The sequence below is a fragment of the Phyllobates terribilis genome, unplaced genomic scaffold (assembly GCF_046119375.1).
Source record: "Phyllobates terribilis strain yellow unplaced genomic scaffold, ASM4611937v1 Scaffold_40__1_contigs__length_11209783, whole genome shotgun sequence".
Taxonomy (NCBI): Eukaryota; Metazoa; Chordata; class Amphibia; order Anura; family Dendrobatidae; genus Phyllobates; species Phyllobates terribilis.
In genome coordinates, this window is record NW_027362800.1 from 4476045 (window position 1) to 4494974 (window position 18930).

Sequence of the window (18930 nt, forward strand, 5' to 3'; positions counted from 1 at the left end):
CAAAATGCTTGCCTAATATGTCTGTTTATCCAAAAGGAAGTATAGAGGGAGAGCTAGATAGATAGCATTGCATTACATTACATTACATGGCAATGCAATGCACAGTTGCTGAAGTTGAACCAAAATGAGCTTGTCATCTGGCTTCTGCAACTTTTAACATGAAAAATCCAATGAGGAGAAGAAAAGCAAAGCCAAAGAGTCCATCCCAAAATCCGACAAACAAGCAAAATGAACAAAAAGCATTGAATTCAATTCTTTCTGATTTTAGAAACTGCATTAAAGAAGGGGTGCACCGGTCCTGGAGATACTGCAATACCAGGTCAATGCGTGGAGTGGACAGAGCAAGCTCTTTTTCCATCTCCCTGTTCTAAAAATCCATTTAATATATGGTCCCCAGATAGGGGACGTATCAGATATTAAACTGATAAGAACAGATACTACACTTGATCTTAGCCAAAAGGCCGAGAAGCGATAACCAGAATTGGTTTCCGACTACGGTGCCACCCAAGGATTCTGAAAAGTCCATTTGTGGAGATGGCCACCTGGACTCCCGTTAAGAAGACATGCTGTCAACCTCTAGATCCCTCACATGCCTGCACTTTTCGGCTTGCTGCTGCTGCAATCCACGCGTTTTAGATCTGCATAACTCCACCTCTTTTAGCACAGTACCCTCAACCCCCGGCTGTTCCCACCCGCCTCAACACCGTTGGAAGGGAGGAGAACCAATTAAGGCGGGTGGGGGGGGTGGAACGAGCAGCTGTCTACCCTTAGCAGGAGGGTTGCTGATTAATTACCTCTCCTGCTGCTGCTGCTGCTGGCTGTCCAGCAGCAGACTGAAGGTGGCTGCTGCTGTGCGCAGGTATATAAAGGCTCAGAGCCTATTATGACACGCGCAGCCAGCGTTCCATTGCCACATTCCGTCTACTGCAGGCGGGATACCTGGATGGCTGAATGTCACTGAGAAGCTCACAGAGACCGCCATAAGCAACAGTTTAAAAGAATGCCACAGACTAATCAACCAAACTTTTTGGGTTGGTTTCTCTTTTATAGTCTGCAGGCATTAAATGAAAGAAGTCAGTGTTCCAGCAGAGGGAGACAACGTTTCAGAAAAGGCATTGTAGCAAACCAAAAAAGAAATTTTAAGCGCAGCAGAGTAACCAGCTCACATACCTGTTAGCTCAGGTGAGTTTAAAAGGCTGCTGTTGATAACAAGGGCATTTGCTAAATAGATGGTGTGTGTGCAACATTATACTGAAAGGTCAATTATATTGTGCAGCTTATCTCACCACCTGTAGTTATTTAGGTGAAAGCTCCAAAATGCTTGCCTAATATGTCTGTTTATCCAAAAGGAAGTATAGAGGGAGAGCTAGATAGATAGCATTGCATTACATTACATTACATGGCAAAGCAATGCACAGTTGCTGAAGTTGAACCAAAATGAGCTTGTCATCTGGCTTCTGCAACTTTTAACATGAAAAATCCAATGAGGAGAAGAAAAGCAAAGCCAAAGAGTCCATCCCAAAATCCGACAAACAAGCAAAATGAACAAAAAGCATTGAATTCAATTCTTTCTGATTTTAGAAACTGCATTAAAGAAGGGGTGCACCGGTCCTGGAGATACTGCAATACCAGGTCAATGCGTGGAGTGGACAGAGCAAGCTCTTTTTCCATCTCCCTGTTCTAAAAATCCATTTAATATATGGTCCCCAGATAGGGGACGTATCAGATATTAAACTGATAAGAACCGATACTACACTTGATCTTAGCCAAAAGGCCGAGAAGCGATAACCAGAATTGGTTTCCGACTACGGTGCCACCCAAGGATTCTGAAAAGTCCATTTGTGGAGATGGCCACCTGGACTCCCGTTAAGAAGACATGCTGTCAACCTCTAGATCCCTCACATGCCTGCACTTTTCGGCTTGCTGCTGCTGCAATCCACGCGTTTTAGATCTGCATAACTCCACCTCTTTTAGCACAGTACCCTCAACCCCCGGCTGTTCCCACCCGCCTCAACACCGTTGGAAGGGAGGAGAACCAATTAAGGCGGGGGGGGGGGTGGAACGAGCAGCTGTCTACCCTTAGCAGGAGGGTTGCTGATTAATTACCTCTCCTGCTGCTGCTGCTGCTGGCTGTCCAGCAGCAGACTGAAGGTGGCTGCTGCTGTGCGCAGGTATATAAAGGCTCAGAGCCTATTATGACACGCGCAGCCAGCGTTCCATTGCCACATTCCGTCTACTGCAGGCGGGATACCTGGATGGCTGAATGTCACTGAGAAGCTCACAGAGACCGCCATAAGCAACAGTTTAAAAGAATGCCACAGACTAATCAACCAAACTTTTTGGGTTGGTTTCTCTTTTATAGTCTGCAGGCATTAAATGAAAGAAGTCAGTGTTCCAGCAGAGGGAGACAACGTTTCAGAAAAGGCATTGTAGCAAACCAAAAAAGAAATTTTAAGCGCAGCAGAGTAACCAGCTCACATACCTGTTAGCTCAGGTGAGTTTAAAAGGCTGCTGTTGATAACAAGGGCATTTGCTAAATAGATGGTGTGTGTGCAACAATATACTGAAAGGTCAATTATATTGTGCAGCTTATCTCACCACCTGTAGTTATTTAGGTGAAAGCTCCAAAATGCTTGCCTAATATGTCTGTTTATCCAAAAGGAAGTATAGAGGGAGAGCTAGATAGATAGCATTGCATTACATTACATTACATGGCAATGCAATGCACAGTTGCTGAAGTTGAACCAAAATGAGCTTGTCATCTGGCTTCTGCAACTTTTAACATGAAAAATCCAATGAGGAGAAGAAAAGCAAAGCCAAAGAGTCCATCCCAAAATCCGACAAACAAGCAAAATGAACAAAAAGCATTGAATTCAATTCTTTCTGATTTTAGAAACTGCATTAAAGAAGGGGTGCACCGGTCCTGGAGATAGTGCAATACCAGGTCAATGCGTGGAGTGGACAGAGCAAGCTCTTTTTCCATCTCCCTGTTCTAAAAATCCATTTAATATATGGTCCCCAGATAGGGGACGTATCAGATATTAAACTGATAAGAACAGATTTTTTGATTGAAGCTGCATCCAAGGCACTGAAAAATGTGACCGAAGTCACACCAAAACAGCGCACGAGGCGAGGATTCATGTGGACCCTTCCCGGAGGAGAGGGTCCCCAATAAACCATCCCCATCCCTCCGAGCCAGAAGGCCACAGCGAGGGTCAGGGATCTCCGATGCTCTCCCTAGCCGAAGCCGGAGAAGAGCCGTTTTCGTGCTCCCAGCTTCCATCTAGGCTGCCACCCTAGTGGAGCTGGAGCCTGTGTTGGTTTCTCAGCCCAAAGCTGACCGGACCTCCGACCAGGTTTATAAAAATTCCCCTTCCTAGCCCGGAGGCCAGGAATAGGGGGGGTTGCTCAGAAAGTATGATTGGCAAAGGTGCGGCGTGCTACGAAGCCAAGTCTTTCTGGGGTTCCCAGTCCCAGTAAGCTTGGACTCCCACCAGGGCGCCTACTCCTGGGGCACATTGCTCCAAAGCCCTCACACTTACCCAGCCTAGTGACTTCGATCCTGGAGGGCCATGTTTTCCATCAGATAACTCTATGAGCCACCTGGCGTACTAACAAGTGCACCAAACCAGTGTGTAAAATGCATCAATTTACTAGGGCAGCCCAAGGACAAAACTGCCTTTTCAAAAGATACTACACTTGATCTTAGCCAAAAGGCCGAGAAGCGATAACCAGAATTGGTTTCCGACTACGGTGCCACCCAAGGATTCTGAAAAGTCCATTTGTGGAGATGGCCACCTGGACTCCCGTTAAGAAGACATGCTGTCAACCTCTAGATCCCTCACATGCCTGCACTTTTCGGCTTGCTGCTGCTGCAATCCACGCGTTTTAGATCTGCATAACTCCACCTCTTTTAGCACAGTACCCTCAACCCCCGGCTGTTCCCACCCGCCTCAACACCGTTGGAAGGGAGGAGAACCAATTAAGGCGGGGGGGGGGGTGGAACGAGCAGCTGTCTACCCTTAGCAGGAGGGTTGCTGATTAATTACCTCTCCTGCTGCTGCTGCAGCTGGCTGTCCAGCAGCAGGCTGAAGGTGGCTGCTGCTGTGCGCAGGTATATAAAGGCTCAGAGCCAATTATGACACGCGCAGCCAGCGTTCCATTGCCACATTCCGTCTACTGCAGGCGGGATACCTGGATGGCTGAATGTCACTGAGAAGCTCACAGAGACCGCCATAAGCAACAGTTTAAAAGAATGCCACAGACTAATCAACCAAACTTTTTGGGTTGGTTTCTCTTTTATAGTCTGCAGGCATTAAATGGAAGAAGTCAGTGTTCCAGCAGAGGGAGACAACGTTTCAGAAAAGGCATTGTAGCAAACCAAAAAAGAAATTTTAAGCGCAGCAGAGTAACCAGCTCACATACCTGTTAGCTCAGGTGAGTTTAAAAGGCTGCTGTTGATAACAAGGGCATTTGCTAAATAGATGGTGTGTGTGCAACAATATACTGAAAGGTCAATTATATTGTGCAGCTTATCTCACCACCTGTAGTTATTTAGGTGAAAGCTCCAAAATGCTTGCCTAATATGTCTGTTTATCCAAAAGGAAGTATAGAGGGAGAGCTAGATAGATAGCATTGCATTACATTACATTACATGGCAATGCAATGCACAGTTGCTGAAGTTGAACCAAAATGAGCTTGTCATCTGGCTTCTGCAACTTTTAACATGAAAAATCCAATGAGGAGAAGAAAAGCAAAGCCAAAGAGTCCATCCCAAAATCCGACAAACAAGCAAAATGAACAAAAAGCATTGAATTCAATTCTTTCTGATTTTAGAAACTGCATTAAAGAAGGGATGCACCGGTCCTGGAGATACTGCAATACCAGGTCAATGCGTGGAGTGGACAGAGCAAGCTCTTTTTCCATCTCCCTGTTCTAAAAATCCATTTAATATATGGTCCCCAGATAGGGGACGTATCAGATATTAAACTGATAAGAACAGATACTACACTTGATCTTAGCCAAAAGGCCGAGAAGCGATAACCAGAATTGGTTTCCGACTACGGTGCCACCCAAGGATTCTGAAAAGTCCATTTGTGGAGATGGCCACCTGGACTCCCGTTAAGAAGACATGCTGTCAACCTCTAGATCCCTCACATGCCTGCACTTTTCGGCTTGCTGCTGCTGCAATCCACGCGTTTTAGATCTGCATAACTCCACCTCTTTTAGCACAGTACCCTCAACCCCCGGTGGAACGAGCAGCTGTCTACCCTTAGCAGGAGGGTTGCTGATTAATTACCTCTCCTGCTGCTGCTGCTGGCTGTCCAGCAGCAGACTGAAGGTGGCTGCTGCTGTGCGCAGGTATATAAAGGCTCAGAGCCTATTATGACACGCGCAGCCAGCGTTCCATTGCCACATTCCGTCTACTGCAGGCGGGATACCTGGATGGCTGAATGTCACTGAGAAGCTCACAGAGACCGCCATAAGCAACAGTTTAAAAGAATGCCACAGACTAATCAACCAAACTTTTTGGGTTGGTTTCTCTTTTATAGTCTGCAGGCATTAAATGAAAGAAGTCAGTGTTCCAGCAGAGGGAGACAACGTTTCAGAAAAGGCATTGTAGCAAACCAAAAAATAAATTTTAAGCGCAGCAGAGTAACCAGCTCACATACCTGTTAGCTCAGGTGAGTTTAAAAGGCTGCTGTTGATAACAAGGGCATTTGCTAAATAGATGGTGTGTGTGCAACAATATACTGAAAGGTCAATTATATTGTGCAGCTTATCTCACCACCTGTAGTTATTTAGGTGAAAGCTCCAAAATGCTTGCCTAATATGTCTGTTTATCCAAAAGGAAGTATAGAGGGAGAGCTAGATAGATAGCATTGCATTACATTACATTACATGGCAATGCAATGCACAGTTGCTGAAGTTGAACCAAAATGAGCTTGTCATCTGGCTTCTGCAACTTTTAACATGAAAAATCCAATGAGGAGAAGAAAAGCAAAGCCAAAGAGTCCATCCCAAAATCCGACAAACAAGCAAAATGAACAAAAAGCATTGAATTCAATTCTTTCTGATTTTAGAAACTGCATTAAAGAAGGGGTGCACCGGTCCTGGAGATACTGCAATACCAGGTCAATGCGTGGAGTGGACAGAGCAAGCTCTTTTTCCATCTCCCTGTTCTAAAAATCCATTTAATATATGGTCCCCAGATAGGGGACGTATCAGATATTAAACTGATAAGAACAGATACTACACTTGATCTTAGCCAAAAGGCCGAGAAGCGATAACCAGAATTGGTTTCCGACTACGGTGCCACCCAAGGATTCTGAAAAGTCCATTTGTGGAGATGGCCACCTGGACTCCCGTTAAGAAGACATGCTGTCAACCTCTAGATCCCTCACATGCCTGCACTTTTCGGCTTGCTGCTGCTGCAATCCACGCGTTTTAGATCTGCATAACTCCACCTCTTTTAGCACAGTACCCTCAACCCCCGGCTGTTCCCACCCGCCTCAACACCGTTGGAAGGGAGGAGAACCAATTAAGGCGGGGGGGGGGGTGGAACGAGCAGCTGTCTACCCTTAGCAGGAGGGTTGCTGATTAATTACCTCTCCTGCTGCTGCTGCAGCTGGCTGTCCAGCAGCAGGCTGAAGGTGGCTGCTGCTGTGCGCAGGTATATAAAGGCTCAGAGCCAATTATGACACGCGCAGCCAGCGTTCCATTGCCACATTCCGTCTACTGCAGGCGGGATACCTGGATGGCTGAATGTCACTGAGAAGCTCACAGAGACCGCCATAAGCAACAGTTTAAAAGAATGCCACAGACTAATCAACCAAACTTTTTGGGTTGGTTTCTCTTTTATAGTCTGCAGGCATTAAATGGAAGAAGTCAGTGTTCCAGCAGAGGGAGACAACGTTTCAGAAAAGGCATTGTAGCAAACCAAAAAAGAAATTTTAAGCGCAGCAGAGTAACCAGCTCACATACCTGTTAGCTCAGGTGAGTTTAAAAGGCTGCTGTTGATAACAAGGGCATTTGCTAAATAGATGGTGTGTGTGCAACAATATACTGAAAGGTCAATTATATTGTGCAGCTTATCTCACCACCTGTAGTTATTTAGGTGAAAGCTCCAAAATGCTTGCCTAATATGTCTGTTTATCCAAAAGGAAGTATAGAGGGAGAGCTAGATAGATAGCATTGCATTACATTACATTACATGGCAATGCAATGCACAGTTGCTGAAGTTGAACCAAAATGAGCTTGTCATCTGGCTTCTGCAACTTTTAACATGAAAAATCCAATGAGGAGAAGAAAAGCAAAGCCAAAGAGTCCATCCCAAAATCCGACAAACAAGCAAAATGAACAAAAAGCATTGAATTCAATTCTTTCTGATTTTAGAAACTGCATTAAAGAAGGGGTGCACCGGTCCTGGAGATACTGCAATACCAGGTCAATGCGTGGAGTGGACAGAGCAAGCTCTTTTTCCATCTCCCTGTTCTAAAAATCCATTTAATATATGGTCCCCAGATAGGGGACGTATCAGATATTAAACTGATAAGAACAGATACTACACTTGATCTTAGCCAAAAGGCCGAGAAGCGATAACCAGAATTGGTTTCCGACTACGGTGCCACCCAAGGATTCTGAAAAGTCCATTTGTGGAGATGGCCACCTGGACTCCCGTTAAGAAGACATGTTGTCAACCTCTAGATCCCTCACATGCCTGCACTTTTCGGCTTGCTGCTGCTGCAATCCACGCGTTTTAGATCTGCATAACTCCACCTCTTTTAGCACAGTACCCTCAACCCCCGGTGGAACGAGCAGCTGTCTACCCTTAGCAGGAGGGTTGCTGATTAATTACCTCTCCTGCTGCTGCTGCTGGCTGTCCAGCAGCAGACTGAAGGTGGCTGCTGCTGTGCGCAGGTATATAAAGGCTCAGAGCCTATTATGACACGCGCAGCCAGCGTTCCATTGCCACATTCCGTCTACTGCAGGCGGGATACCTGGATGGCTGAATGTCACTGAGAAGCTCACAGAGACCGCCATAAGCAACAGTTTAAAAGAATGCCACAGACTAATCAACCAAACTTTTTGGGTTGGTTTCTCTTTTATAGTCTGCAGGCATTAAATGAAAGAAGTCAGTGTTCCAGCAGAGGGAGACAACGTTTCAGAAAAGGCATTGTAGCAAACCAAAAAATAAATTTTAAGCGCAGCAGAGTAACCAGCTCACATACCTGTTAGCTCAGGTGAGTTTAAAAGGCTGCTGTTGATAACAAGGGCATTTGCTAAATAGATGGTGTGTGTGCAACAATATACTGAAAGGTCAATTATATTGTGCAGCTTATCTCACCACCTGTAGTTATTTAGGTGAAAGCTCCAAAATGCTTGCCTAATATGTCTGTTTATCCAAAAGGAAGTATAGAGGGAGAGCTAGATAGATAGCATTGCATTACATTACATTACATGGCAATGCAATGCACAGTTGCTGAAGTTGAACCAAAATGAGCTTGTCATCTGGCTTCTGCAACTTTTAACATGAAAAATCCAATGAGGAGAAGAAAAGCAAAGCCAAAGAGTCCATCCCAAAATCCGACAAACAAGCAAAATGAACAAAAAGCATTGAATTCAATTCTTTCTGATTTTAGAAACTGCATTAAAGAAGGGGTGCACCGGTCCTGGAGATACTGCAATACCAGGTCAATGCGTGGAGTGGACAGAGCAAGCTCTTTTTCCATCTCCCTGTTCTAAAAATCCATTTAATATATGGTCCCCAGATAGGGGACGTATCAGATATTAAACTGATAAGAACAGATACTACACTTGATCTTAGCCAAAAGGCCGAGAAGCGATAACCAGAATTGGTTTCCGACTACGGTGCCACCCAAGGATTCTGAAAAGTCCATTTGTGGAGATGGCCACCTGGACTCCCGTTAAGAAGACATGCTGTCAACCTCTAGATCCCTCACATGCCTGCACTTTTCGGCTTGCTGCTGCTGCAATCCACGCGTTTTAGATCTGCATAACTCCACCTCTTTTAGCACAGTACCCTCAACCCCCGGCTGTTCCCACCCGCCTCAACACCGTTGGAAGGGAGGAGAACCAATTAAGGCGGGGGGGGGGGTGGAACGAGCAGCTGTCTACCCTTAGCAGGAGGGTTGCTGATTAATTACCTCTCCTGCTGCTGCTGCTGCTGGCTGTCCAGCAGCAGACTGAAGGTGGCTGCTGCTGTGCGCAGGTATATAAAGGCTCAGAGCCTATTATGACACGCGCAGCCAGCGTTCCATTGCCACATTCCGTCTACTGCAGGCGGGATACCTCGATGGCTGAATGTCACTGAGAAGCTCACAGAGACCGCCATAAGCAACAGTTTAAAAGAATGCCACAGACTAATCAACCAAACTTTTTGGGTTGGTTTCTCTTTTATAGTCTGCAGGCATTAAATGAAAGAAGTCAGTGTTCCAGCAGAGGGAGACAACGTTTCAGAAAAGGCATTGTAGCAAACCAAAAAAGAAATTTTAAGCGCAGCAGAGTAACCAGCTCACATACCTGTTAGCTCAGGTGAGTTTAAAAGGCTGCTGTTGATAACAAGGGCATTTGCTAAATAGATGGTGTGTGTGCAACAATATACTGAAAGGTCAATTATATTGTGCAGCTTATCTCACCACCTGTAGTTATTTAGGTGAAAGCTCCAAAATGCTTGCCTAATATGTCTGTTTATCCAAAAGGAAGTATAGAGGGAGAGCTAGATAGATAGCATTGCATTACATTACATTACATGGCAATGCAATGCACAGTTGCTGAAGTTGAACCAAAATGAGCTTGTCATCTGGCTTCTGCAACTTTTAACATGAAAAATCCAATGAGGAGAAGAAAAGCAAAGCCAAAGAGTCCATCCCAAAATCCGACAAACAAGCAAAATGAACAAAAAGCATTGAATTCAATTCTTTCTGATTTTAGAAACTGCATTAAAGAAGGGGTGCACCGGTCCTGGAGATACTGCAATACCAGGTCAATGCGTGGAGTGGACAGAGCAAGCTCTTTTTCCATCTCCCTGTTCTAAAAATCCATTTAATATATGGTCCCCAGATAGGGGACGTATCAGATATTAAACTGATAAGAACAGATACTACACTTGATCTTAGCCAAAAGGCCGAGAAGCGATAACCAGAATTGGTTTCCGACTACGGTGCCACCCAAGGATTCTGAAAAGTCCATTTGTGGAGATGGCCACCTGGACTCCCGTTAAGAAGACATGCTGTCAACCTCTAGATCCCTCACATGCCTGCACTTTTCGGCTTGCTGCTGCTGCAATCCACGCGTTTTAGATCTGCATAACTCCACCTCTTTTAGCACAGTACCCTCAACCCCCGGCTGTTCCCACCCGCCTCAACACCGTTGGAAGGGAGGAGAACCAATTAAGGCGGGGGGGGGGGGGGTGGAACGAGCAGCTGTCTACCCTTATCAGGAGGGTTGCTGATTAATTACCTCTCTTGCTGCTGCTGCTGCTGGCTGTCCAGCAGCAGACTGAAGGTGGCTGCTGCTGTGCGCAGGTATATAAAGGCTCAGAGCCTATTATGACACGCGCAGCCAGCGTTCCATTGCCACATTCCGTCTACTGCAGGCGGGATACCTGGATGGCTGAATGTCACTGAGAAGCTCACAGAAACCGCCATAAGCAACAGTTTAAAAGAATGCCACAGACTAATCAACCAAACTTTTTGGGTTGGTTTCTCTTTTATAGTCTGCAGGCATTAAATGAAAGAAGTCAGTGTTCCAGCAGAGGGAGACAACGTTTCAGAAAAGGCATTGTAGCAAACCAAAAAAGAAATTTTAAGCGCAGCAGAGTAACCAGCTCACATACCTGTTAGCTCAGGTGAGTTTAAAAGGCTGCTGTTGATAACAAGGGCATTTGCTAAATAGATGGTGTGTGTGCAACAATATACTGAAAGGTCAATTATATTGTGCAGCTTATCTCACCACCTGTAGTTATTTAGGTGAAAGCTCCAAAATGCTTGCCTAATATGTCTGTTTATCCAAAAGGAAGTATAGAGGGAGAGCTAGATAGATAGCATTGCATTACATTACATTACATGGCAATGCAATGCACAGTTGCTGAAGTTGAACCAAAATGAGCTTGTCATCTGGCTTCTGCAACTTTTAACATGAAAAATCCAATGAGGAGAAGAAAAGCAAAGCCAAAGAGTCCATCCCAAAATCCGACAAACAAGCAAAATGAACAAAAAGCATTGAATTCAATTCTTTCTGATTTTAGAAACTGCATTAAAGAAGGGGTGCACCGGTCCTGGAGATACTGCAATACCAGGTCAATGCGTGGAGTGGACAGAGCAAGCTCTTTTTCCATCTCCCTGTTCTAAAAATCCATTTAATATATGGTCCCCAGATAGGGGACGTATCAGATATTAAACTGATAAGAACAGATACTACACTTGATCTTAGCCAAAAGGCCGAGAAGCGATAACCAGAATTGGTTTCCGACTACGGTGCCACCCAAGGATTCTGAAAAGTCCATTTGTGGAGATGGCCACCTGGACTCCCGTTAAGAAGACATGCTGTCAACCTCTAGATCCCTCACATGCCTGCACTTTTCGGCTTGCTGCTGCTGCAATCCACGCGTTTTAGATCTGCATAACTCCACCTCTTTTAGCACAGTACCCTCAACCCCCGGCTGTTCCCACCCGTCTCAACACCGTTGGAAGGGAGGAGAACCAATTAAGGCGGGGGGGGGGTGGAACGAGCAGCTGTCTACCCTTAGCAGGAGGGTTGCTGATTAATTACCTCTCCTGCTGCTGCTGCTGCTGGCTGTCCAGCAGCAGACTGAAGGTGGCTGCTGCTGTGCGCAGGTATATAAAGGCTCAGAGCCTATTATGACACGCGCAGCCAGCGTTCCATTGCCACATTCCGTCTACTGCAGGCGGGATACCTGGATGGCTGAATGTCACTGAGAAGCTCACAGAGACCGCCATAAGCAACAGTTTAAAAGAATGCCACAGACTAATCAACCAAACTTTTTGGGTTGGTTTCTCTTTTATAGTCTGCAGGCATTAAATAAAAGAAGTCAGTGTTCCAGCAGAGGGAGACAACGTTTCAGAAAAGGCATTGTAGCAAACCAAAAAAGAAATTTTAAGCGCAGCAGAGTAACCAGCTCACATACCTGTTAGCTCAGGTGAGTTTAAAAGGCTGCTGTTGATAACAAGGGCATTTGCTAAATAGATGGTGTGTGTGCAACAATATACTGAAAGGTCAATTATATTGTGCAGCTTATCTCACCACCTGTAGTTATTTAGGTGAAAGCTCCAAAATGCTTGCCTAATATGTCTGTTTATCCAAAAGGAAGTATAGAGGGAGAGCTAGATAGATAGCATTGCATTACATTACATTACATGGCAATGCAATGCACAGTTGCTGAAGTTGAACCAAAATGAGCTTGTCATCTGGCTTCTGCAACTTTTAACATGAAAAATCCAATGAGGAGAAGAAAAGCAAAGCCAAAGAGTCCATCCCAAAATCCGACAAACAAGCAAAATGAACAAAAAGCATTGAATTCAATTCTTTCTGATTTTAGAAACTGCATTAAAGAAGGGGTGCACCGGTCCTGGAGATACTGCAATACCAGGTCAATGCGTGGAGTGGACAGAGCAAGCTCTTTTTCCATCTCCCTGTTCTAAAAATCCATTTAATATATGGTCCCCAGATAGGGGACGTATCAGATATTAAACTGATAAGAACAGATACTACACTTGATCTTAGCCAAAAGGCCGAGAAGCGATAACCAGAATTGGTTTCCGACTACGGTGCCACCCAAGGATTCTGAAAAGTCCATTTGTGGAGATGGCCACCTGGACTCCCGTTAAGAAGACATGCTGTCAACCTCTAGATCCCTCACATGCCTGCACTTTTCGGCTTGCTGCTGCTGCAATCCACGCGTTTTAGATCTGCATAACTCCACCTCTTTTAGCACAGTACCCTCAACCCCCGGCTGTTCCCACCCGCCTCAACACCGTTGGAAGGGAGGAGAACCAATTAAGGCGGGGGGGGGGGGTGGAACGAGCAGCTGTCTACCCTTAGCAGGAGGGTTGCTGATTAATTACCTCTCCTGCTGCTGCTGCTGCTGGCTGTCCAGCAGCAGACTGAAGGTGGCTGCTGCTGTGCGCAGGTATATAAAGGCTCAGAGCCTATTATGACACGCGCAGCCAGCGTTCCATTGCCACATTCCGTCTACTGCAGGCGGGATACCTGGATGGCTGAATGTCACTGAGAAGCTCACAGAGACCGCCATAAGCAACAGTTTAAAAGAATGCCACAGACTAATCAACCAAACATTTTGGGTTGGTTTCTCTTTTATAGTCTGCAGGCATTAAATGAAAGAAGTCAGTGTTCCAGCAGAGGGAGACAACGTTTCAGAAAAGGCATTGTAGCAAACCAAAAAAGAAATTTTAAGCGCAGCAGAGTAACCAGCTCACATACCTGTTAGCTCAGGTGAGTTTAAAAGGCTGCTGTTGATAACAAGGGCATTTGCTAAATAGATGGTGTGTGTGCAACAATATACTGAAAGGTCAATTATATTGTGCAGCTTATCTCACCACCTGTAGTTATTTAGGTGAAAGCTCCAAAATGCTTGCCTAATATGTTTGTTTATCCAAAAGGAAGTATAGAGGGAGAGCTAGATAGATAGCATTGCATTACATTACATTACATGGCAATGCAATGCACAGTTGCTGAAGTTGAACCAAAATGAGCTTGTCATCTGGCTTCTGCAACTTTTAACATGAAAAATCCAATGAGGAGAAGAAAAGCAAAGCCAAAGAGTCCATCCCAAAATCCGACAAACAAGCAAAATGAACAAAAAGCATTGAATTCAATTCTTTCTGATTTTAGAAACTGCATTAAAGAAGGGGTGCACCGGTCCTGGAGATACTGCAATACCAGGTCAATGCGTGGAGTGGACAGAGCAAGCTCTTTTTCCATCTCCCTGTTCTAAAAATCCATTTAATATATGGTCCCCAGATAGGGGACGTATCAGATATTAAACTGATAAGAACAGATACTACACTTGATCTTAGCCAAAAGGCCGAGAAGCGATAACCAGAATTGGTTTCCGACTACGGTGCCACCCAAGGATTCTGAAAAGTCCATTTGTGGAGATGGCCACCTGGACTCCCGTTAAGAAGACATGCTGTCAACCTCTAGATCCCTCACATGCCTGCACTTTTCGGCTTGCTGCTGCTGCAATCCACGCGTTTTAGATCTGCATAACTCCACCTCTTTTAGCACAGTACCCTCAACCCCCGGCTGTTCCCACCCGCCTCAACACCGTTGGAAGGGAGGAGAACCAATTAAGGCGGGGGGGGGGGTGGAACGAGCAGCTGTCTACCCTTAGCAGGAGGGTTGCTGATTAATTACCTCTCTTGCTGCTGCTGCTGCTGGCTGTCCAGCAGCAGACTGAAGGTGGCTGCTGCTGTGCGCAGGTATATAAAGGCTAAGAGCCTATTATGACACGCGCAGCCAGCGTTCCATTGCCACATTCCGTCTACTGCAGGCGGGATACCTGGATGGCTGAATGTCACTGAGAAGCTCACAGAGACCGCCATAAGCAACAGTTTAAAAGAATGCCACAGACTAATCAACCAAACTTTTTGGGTTGGTTTCTCTTTTATAGTCTGCAGGCATTAAATGAAAGAAGTCAGTGTTCCAGCAGAGGGAGACAACGTTTCAGAAAAGGCATTGTAGCAAACCAAAAAAGAAATTTTAAGCGCAGCAGAGTAACCAGCGCACATACCTGTTAGCTCAGGTGAGTTTAAAAGGCTGCTGTTGATAACAAGGGCATTTGCTAAATAGATGGTGTGTGTGCAACAATATACTGAAAGGTCAATTATATTGTGCAGCTTATCTCACCACCTGTAGTTATTTAGGTGAAAGCTCCAAAATGCTTGCCTAATATGTCTGTTTATCCAAAAGGAAGTATAGAGGGAGAGCTAGATAGATAGCATTGCATTACATTACATTACATGGCAATGCAATGCACAGTTGCTGAAGTTGAACCAAAATGAGCTTGTCATCTGGCTTCTGCAACTTTTAACATGAAAAATCCAATGAGGAGAAGAAAAGCAAAGCCAAAGAGTCCATCCCAAAATCCGACAAACAAGCAAAATGAACAAAAAGCATTGAATTCAATTCTTTCTGATTTTAGAAACTGCATTAAAGAAGGGGTGCACCGGTCCTGGAGATACTGCAATACCAGGTCAATGCGTGGAGTGGACAGAGCAAGCTCTTTTTCCATCTCCCTGTTCTAAAAATCCATTTAATATATGGTCCCCAGATAGGGGACGTATCAGATATTAAACTGATAAGAACAGATACTACACTTGATCTTAGCCAAAAGGCCGAGAAGCGATAACCAGAATTGGTTTCCGACTACGGTGCCACCCAAGGATTCTGAAAAGTCCATTTGTGGAGATGGCCACCTGGACTCCCGTTAAGAAGACATGCTGTCAACCTCTAGATCCCTCACATGCCTGAACTTTTCGGCTTGCTGCTGCTGCAATCCACGCGTTTTAGATCTGCATAACTCCACCTCTTTTAGCACAGTACCCTCAACCCCCGGCTGTTCCCACCCGCCTCAACACCGTTGGAAGGGAGGAGAACCAATTAAGGCGGGGGGGGGGGTGGAACGAGCAGCTGTCTACCCTTAGCAGGAGGGTTGCTGATTAATTACCTCTCCTGCTGCTGCTGCTGCTGGCTGTCCAGCAGCAGACTGAAGGTGGCTGCTGCTGTGCGCAGGTATATAAAGGCTCAGAGCCTATTATGACACGCGCAGCCAGCGTTCCATTGCCACATTCCGTCTACTGCAGGCGGGATACCTGGATGGCTGAATGTCACTGAGAAGCTCACAGAAACCGCCATAAGCAACAGTTTAAAAGAATGCCACAGACTAATCAACCAAACTTTTTGGGTTGGTTTCTCTTTTATAGTCTGCAGGCATTAAATGAAAGAAGTCAGTGTTCCAGCAGAAGGAGACAACGTTTCAGAAAAGGCATTGTAGCAAACCAAAAAAGAAATTTTAAGCGCAGCAGAGTAACCAGCTCACATACCTGTTAGCTCAGGTGAGTTTAAAAGGCTGCTGTTGATAACAAGGGCATTTGCTAAATAGATGGTGTGTGTGCAACAATATACTGAAAGGTCAATTATATTGTGCAGCTTATCTCACCACCTGTAGTTATTTAGGTGAAAGCTCCAAAATGCTTGCCTAATATGTCTGTTTATCCAAAAGGAAGTATAGAGGGAGAGCTAGATAGATAGCATTGCATTACATTACATTACATGGCAATGCAATGCACAGTTGCTGAAGTTGAACCAAAATGAGCTTGTCATCTGGCTTCTGCAACTTTTAACATGAAAAATCCAATGAGGAGAAGAAAAGCAAAGCCAAAGAGTCCATCCCAAAATCCGACAAACAAGCAAAATGAACAAAAAGCATTGAATTCAATTCTTTCTGATTTTAGAAACTGCATTAAAGAAGGGGTGCACCGGTCCTGGAGATACTGCAATACCAGGTCAATGCGTGGAGTGGACAGAGCAAGCTCTTTTTCCATCTCCCTGTTCTAAAAATCCATTTAATATATGGTCCCCAGATAGGGGACGTATCAGATATTAAACTGATAAGAACAGATACTACACTTGATCTTAGCCAAAAGGCCGAGAAGCGATAACCAGAATTGGTTTCCGACTACGGTGCCACCCAAGGATTCTGAAAAGTCCATTTGTGGAGATGGCCACCTGGACTCCCGTTAAGAAGACATGCTGTCAACCTCTAGATCCCTCACATGCCTGCACTTTTCGGCTTGCTGCTGCTGCAATCCACGCGTTTTAGATCTGCATAACTCCACCTCTTTTAGCACAGTACCCTCAACCCCCGGCTGTTCCCACCCGTCTCAACACCGTTGGAAGGGAGGAGAACCAATTAAGGCGGGGGGGGGGGTGGAACGAGCAGCTGTCTACCCTTAGCAGGAGGGTTGCTGATTAATTACCTCTCCTGCTGCTGCTGCTGCTGGCTGTCCAGCAGCAGACTGAAGGTGGCTGCTGCTGTGCGCAGGTATATAAAGGCTCAGAGCCTATTATGACACGCGCAGCCAGCGTTCCATTGCCACATTCCGTCTACTGCAGGCGGGATACCTGGATGGCTGAATGTCACTGAGAAGCTCACAGAGACCGCCATAAGCAACAGTTTAAAAGAATGCCACAGACTAATCAACCAAACTTTTTGGGTTGGTTTCTCTTTTATAGTCTGCAGGCATTAAATGAAAGAAGTCAGTGTTCCAGCAGAGGGAGACAACGTTTCAGAAAAGGCATTGTAGCAAACCAAAAAAGAAATTTTAAGCGCAGCAGAGTAACCAGCTCACATACCTGTTAGCTCAGGTGAGTTTAAAAGGCTGCTGTTGATAACAAGGGCATTTGCTAAATAGATGGTGTGTGTGCAACAATATACTGAAAGGTCAATTATATTGTGCAGCTTATCTCACCACCTGTAGTTATTTAGGTGAAAGCTCCAAAATGCTTGCCTAATATGTCTGTTTATCCAAAAGGAAGTATAGAGGGAGAGCTAGATAGATAGCATTGCATTACATTACATTACATGGCAATGCAATGCACAGTTGCTGAAGTTGAACCAAAATGAGCTTGTCATCTGGCTTCTGCAACTTTTAACATGAAAAATCCAATGAGGAGAAGAAAAGCAAAGCCAAAGAGTCCATCCCAAAATCCGACAAACAAGCAAAATGAACAAAAAGCATTGAATTCAATTCTTTCTGATTTTAGAAACTGCATTAAAGAAGGGGTGCACCGGTCCTGGAGATACTGCAATACCAGGTCAATGCGTGGAGTGGACAGAGCAAGCTCTTTTTCCATCTCCCTGTTCTAAAAATCCATTTAATATATGGTCCCCAGATAGGGGACGTATCAGATATTAAACTGATAAGAACAGATACTACACTTGATCTTAGCCAAAAGGCCGAGAAGCGATAACCAGAATTGGTTTCCGACTACGGTGCCACCCAAGGATTCTGAAAAGTCCATTTGTGGAGATGGCCACCTGGACTCCCGTTAAGAAGACATGCTGTCAACCTCTAGATCCCTCACATGCCTGCACTTTTCGGCTTGCTGCTGCTGCAATCCACGCGTTTTAGATCTGCATAACTCCACCTCTTTTAGCACAGTACCCTCAACCCCCGGCTGTTCCCACCCGTCTCAACACCGTTGGAAGGGAGGAGAACCAATTAAGGCGGGGGGGGGGGTGGAACGAGCAGCTGTCTACCCTTAGCAGGAGGGTTGCTGATTAATTACCTCTCCTGCTGCTGCTGCTGCTGGCTGTCCAGCAGCAGACTGAAGGTGGCTGCTGCTGTGCGCAGGTATATAAAGGCTCAGAGCCTATTATGACACGCGCAGCCAGCGTTCCATTGCCACATTCCGTCTACTGCAGGCGGGATACCTGGATGGCTGAATGTCACTGAGAAGCTCACAGAGACCGCCATAAGCAACAGTTTAAAAGAATGCCACAGACTAATCAACCAAACTTTTTGGGTTGGTTTCTCTTTTATAGTCTGCAGGCATTAAATGAAAGAAGTCAGTGTTCCAGCAGAGGGAGACAACGTTTCAGAAAAGGCATTGTAGCAAACCAAAAAAGAAATTTTAAGCGCAGCAGAGTAACCAGCTCACATACCTGTTAGCTCAGGTGAGTTTAAAAGGCTGCTGTTGATAACAAGGGCATTTGCTAAATAGATGGTGTGTGTGCAACAATATACTGAAAGGTCAATTATATTGTGCAGCTTATCTCACCACCTGTAGTTATTTAGGTGAAAGCTCCAAAATGCTTGCCTAATATGTCTGTTTATCCAAAAGGAAGTATAGAGGGAGAGCTAG

At 45.3% G+C, this 18930-nt stretch overlaps 14 non-coding genes and 1 pseudogene across 14 annotated transcripts; all 15 read right to left on the reverse strand.

The window, feature by feature from the left end:
• Nucleotides 1-282: 282 nt before the first annotated feature.
• Nucleotides 283-473, reverse strand: LOC141187435 (U2 spliceosomal RNA). The gene has a single exon (XR_012261621.1). It is a non-coding gene; the product is annotated as a U2 spliceosomal RNA (small nuclear RNA).
• A 1122-nt stretch (nucleotides 474-1595) lies between these two features.
• LOC141184955 (U2 spliceosomal RNA) lies at nucleotides 1596-1786 on the reverse strand. Its single transcript, XR_012259662.1, has one exon. It is a non-coding gene; the product is annotated as a U2 spliceosomal RNA (small nuclear RNA).
• A 1121-nt stretch (nucleotides 1787-2907) lies between these two features.
• Nucleotides 2908-3089, reverse strand: LOC141185615 (U2 spliceosomal RNA). The gene has a single exon (XR_012260259.1). It is a non-coding gene; the product is annotated as a U2 spliceosomal RNA (small nuclear RNA).
• Nucleotides 3090-3613: 524 nt separating this feature from the next.
• LOC141186081 (U2 spliceosomal RNA) lies at nucleotides 3614-3729 on the reverse strand (annotated as a pseudogene).
• Nucleotides 3730-4850: 1121 nt separating this feature from the next.
• LOC141191394 (U2 spliceosomal RNA) lies at nucleotides 4851-5041 on the reverse strand. Its single transcript, XR_012265390.1, has one exon. It is a non-coding gene; the product is annotated as a U2 spliceosomal RNA (small nuclear RNA).
• A 1056-nt stretch (nucleotides 5042-6097) lies between these two features.
• On the reverse strand, nucleotides 6098-6288 carry LOC141187436 (U2 spliceosomal RNA). Its single transcript, XR_012261622.1, has one exon. It is a non-coding gene; the product is annotated as a U2 spliceosomal RNA (small nuclear RNA).
• A 1121-nt stretch (nucleotides 6289-7409) lies between these two features.
• LOC141187438 (U2 spliceosomal RNA) lies at nucleotides 7410-7600 on the reverse strand. Its single transcript, XR_012261624.1, has one exon. It is a non-coding gene; the product is annotated as a U2 spliceosomal RNA (small nuclear RNA).
• A 1056-nt stretch (nucleotides 7601-8656) lies between these two features.
• On the reverse strand, nucleotides 8657-8847 carry LOC141187439 (U2 spliceosomal RNA). The gene has a single exon (XR_012261625.1). It is a non-coding gene; the product is annotated as a U2 spliceosomal RNA (small nuclear RNA).
• A 1121-nt stretch (nucleotides 8848-9968) lies between these two features.
• LOC141187441 (U2 spliceosomal RNA) lies at nucleotides 9969-10159 on the reverse strand. Its single transcript, XR_012261626.1, has one exon. It is a non-coding gene; the product is annotated as a U2 spliceosomal RNA (small nuclear RNA).
• A 1124-nt stretch (nucleotides 10160-11283) lies between these two features.
• On the reverse strand, nucleotides 11284-11474 carry LOC141187442 (U2 spliceosomal RNA). The gene has a single exon (XR_012261627.1). It is a non-coding gene; the product is annotated as a U2 spliceosomal RNA (small nuclear RNA).
• A 1120-nt stretch (nucleotides 11475-12594) lies between these two features.
• Nucleotides 12595-12785, reverse strand: LOC141187443 (U2 spliceosomal RNA). The gene has a single exon (XR_012261628.1). It is a non-coding gene; the product is annotated as a U2 spliceosomal RNA (small nuclear RNA).
• Nucleotides 12786-13907: 1122 nt separating this feature from the next.
• LOC141187444 (U2 spliceosomal RNA) lies at nucleotides 13908-14098 on the reverse strand. Its single transcript, XR_012261629.1, has one exon. It is a non-coding gene; the product is annotated as a U2 spliceosomal RNA (small nuclear RNA).
• A 1121-nt stretch (nucleotides 14099-15219) lies between these two features.
• Nucleotides 15220-15410, reverse strand: LOC141187445 (U2 spliceosomal RNA). Its single transcript, XR_012261630.1, has one exon. It is a non-coding gene; the product is annotated as a U2 spliceosomal RNA (small nuclear RNA).
• Nucleotides 15411-16531: 1121 nt separating this feature from the next.
• LOC141187446 (U2 spliceosomal RNA) lies at nucleotides 16532-16722 on the reverse strand. Its single transcript, XR_012261631.1, has one exon. It is a non-coding gene; the product is annotated as a U2 spliceosomal RNA (small nuclear RNA).
• A 1121-nt stretch (nucleotides 16723-17843) lies between these two features.
• On the reverse strand, nucleotides 17844-18034 carry LOC141187447 (U2 spliceosomal RNA). The gene has a single exon (XR_012261632.1). It is a non-coding gene; the product is annotated as a U2 spliceosomal RNA (small nuclear RNA).
• Between the last annotated feature and the right edge of the window lie 896 nt (nucleotides 18035-18930).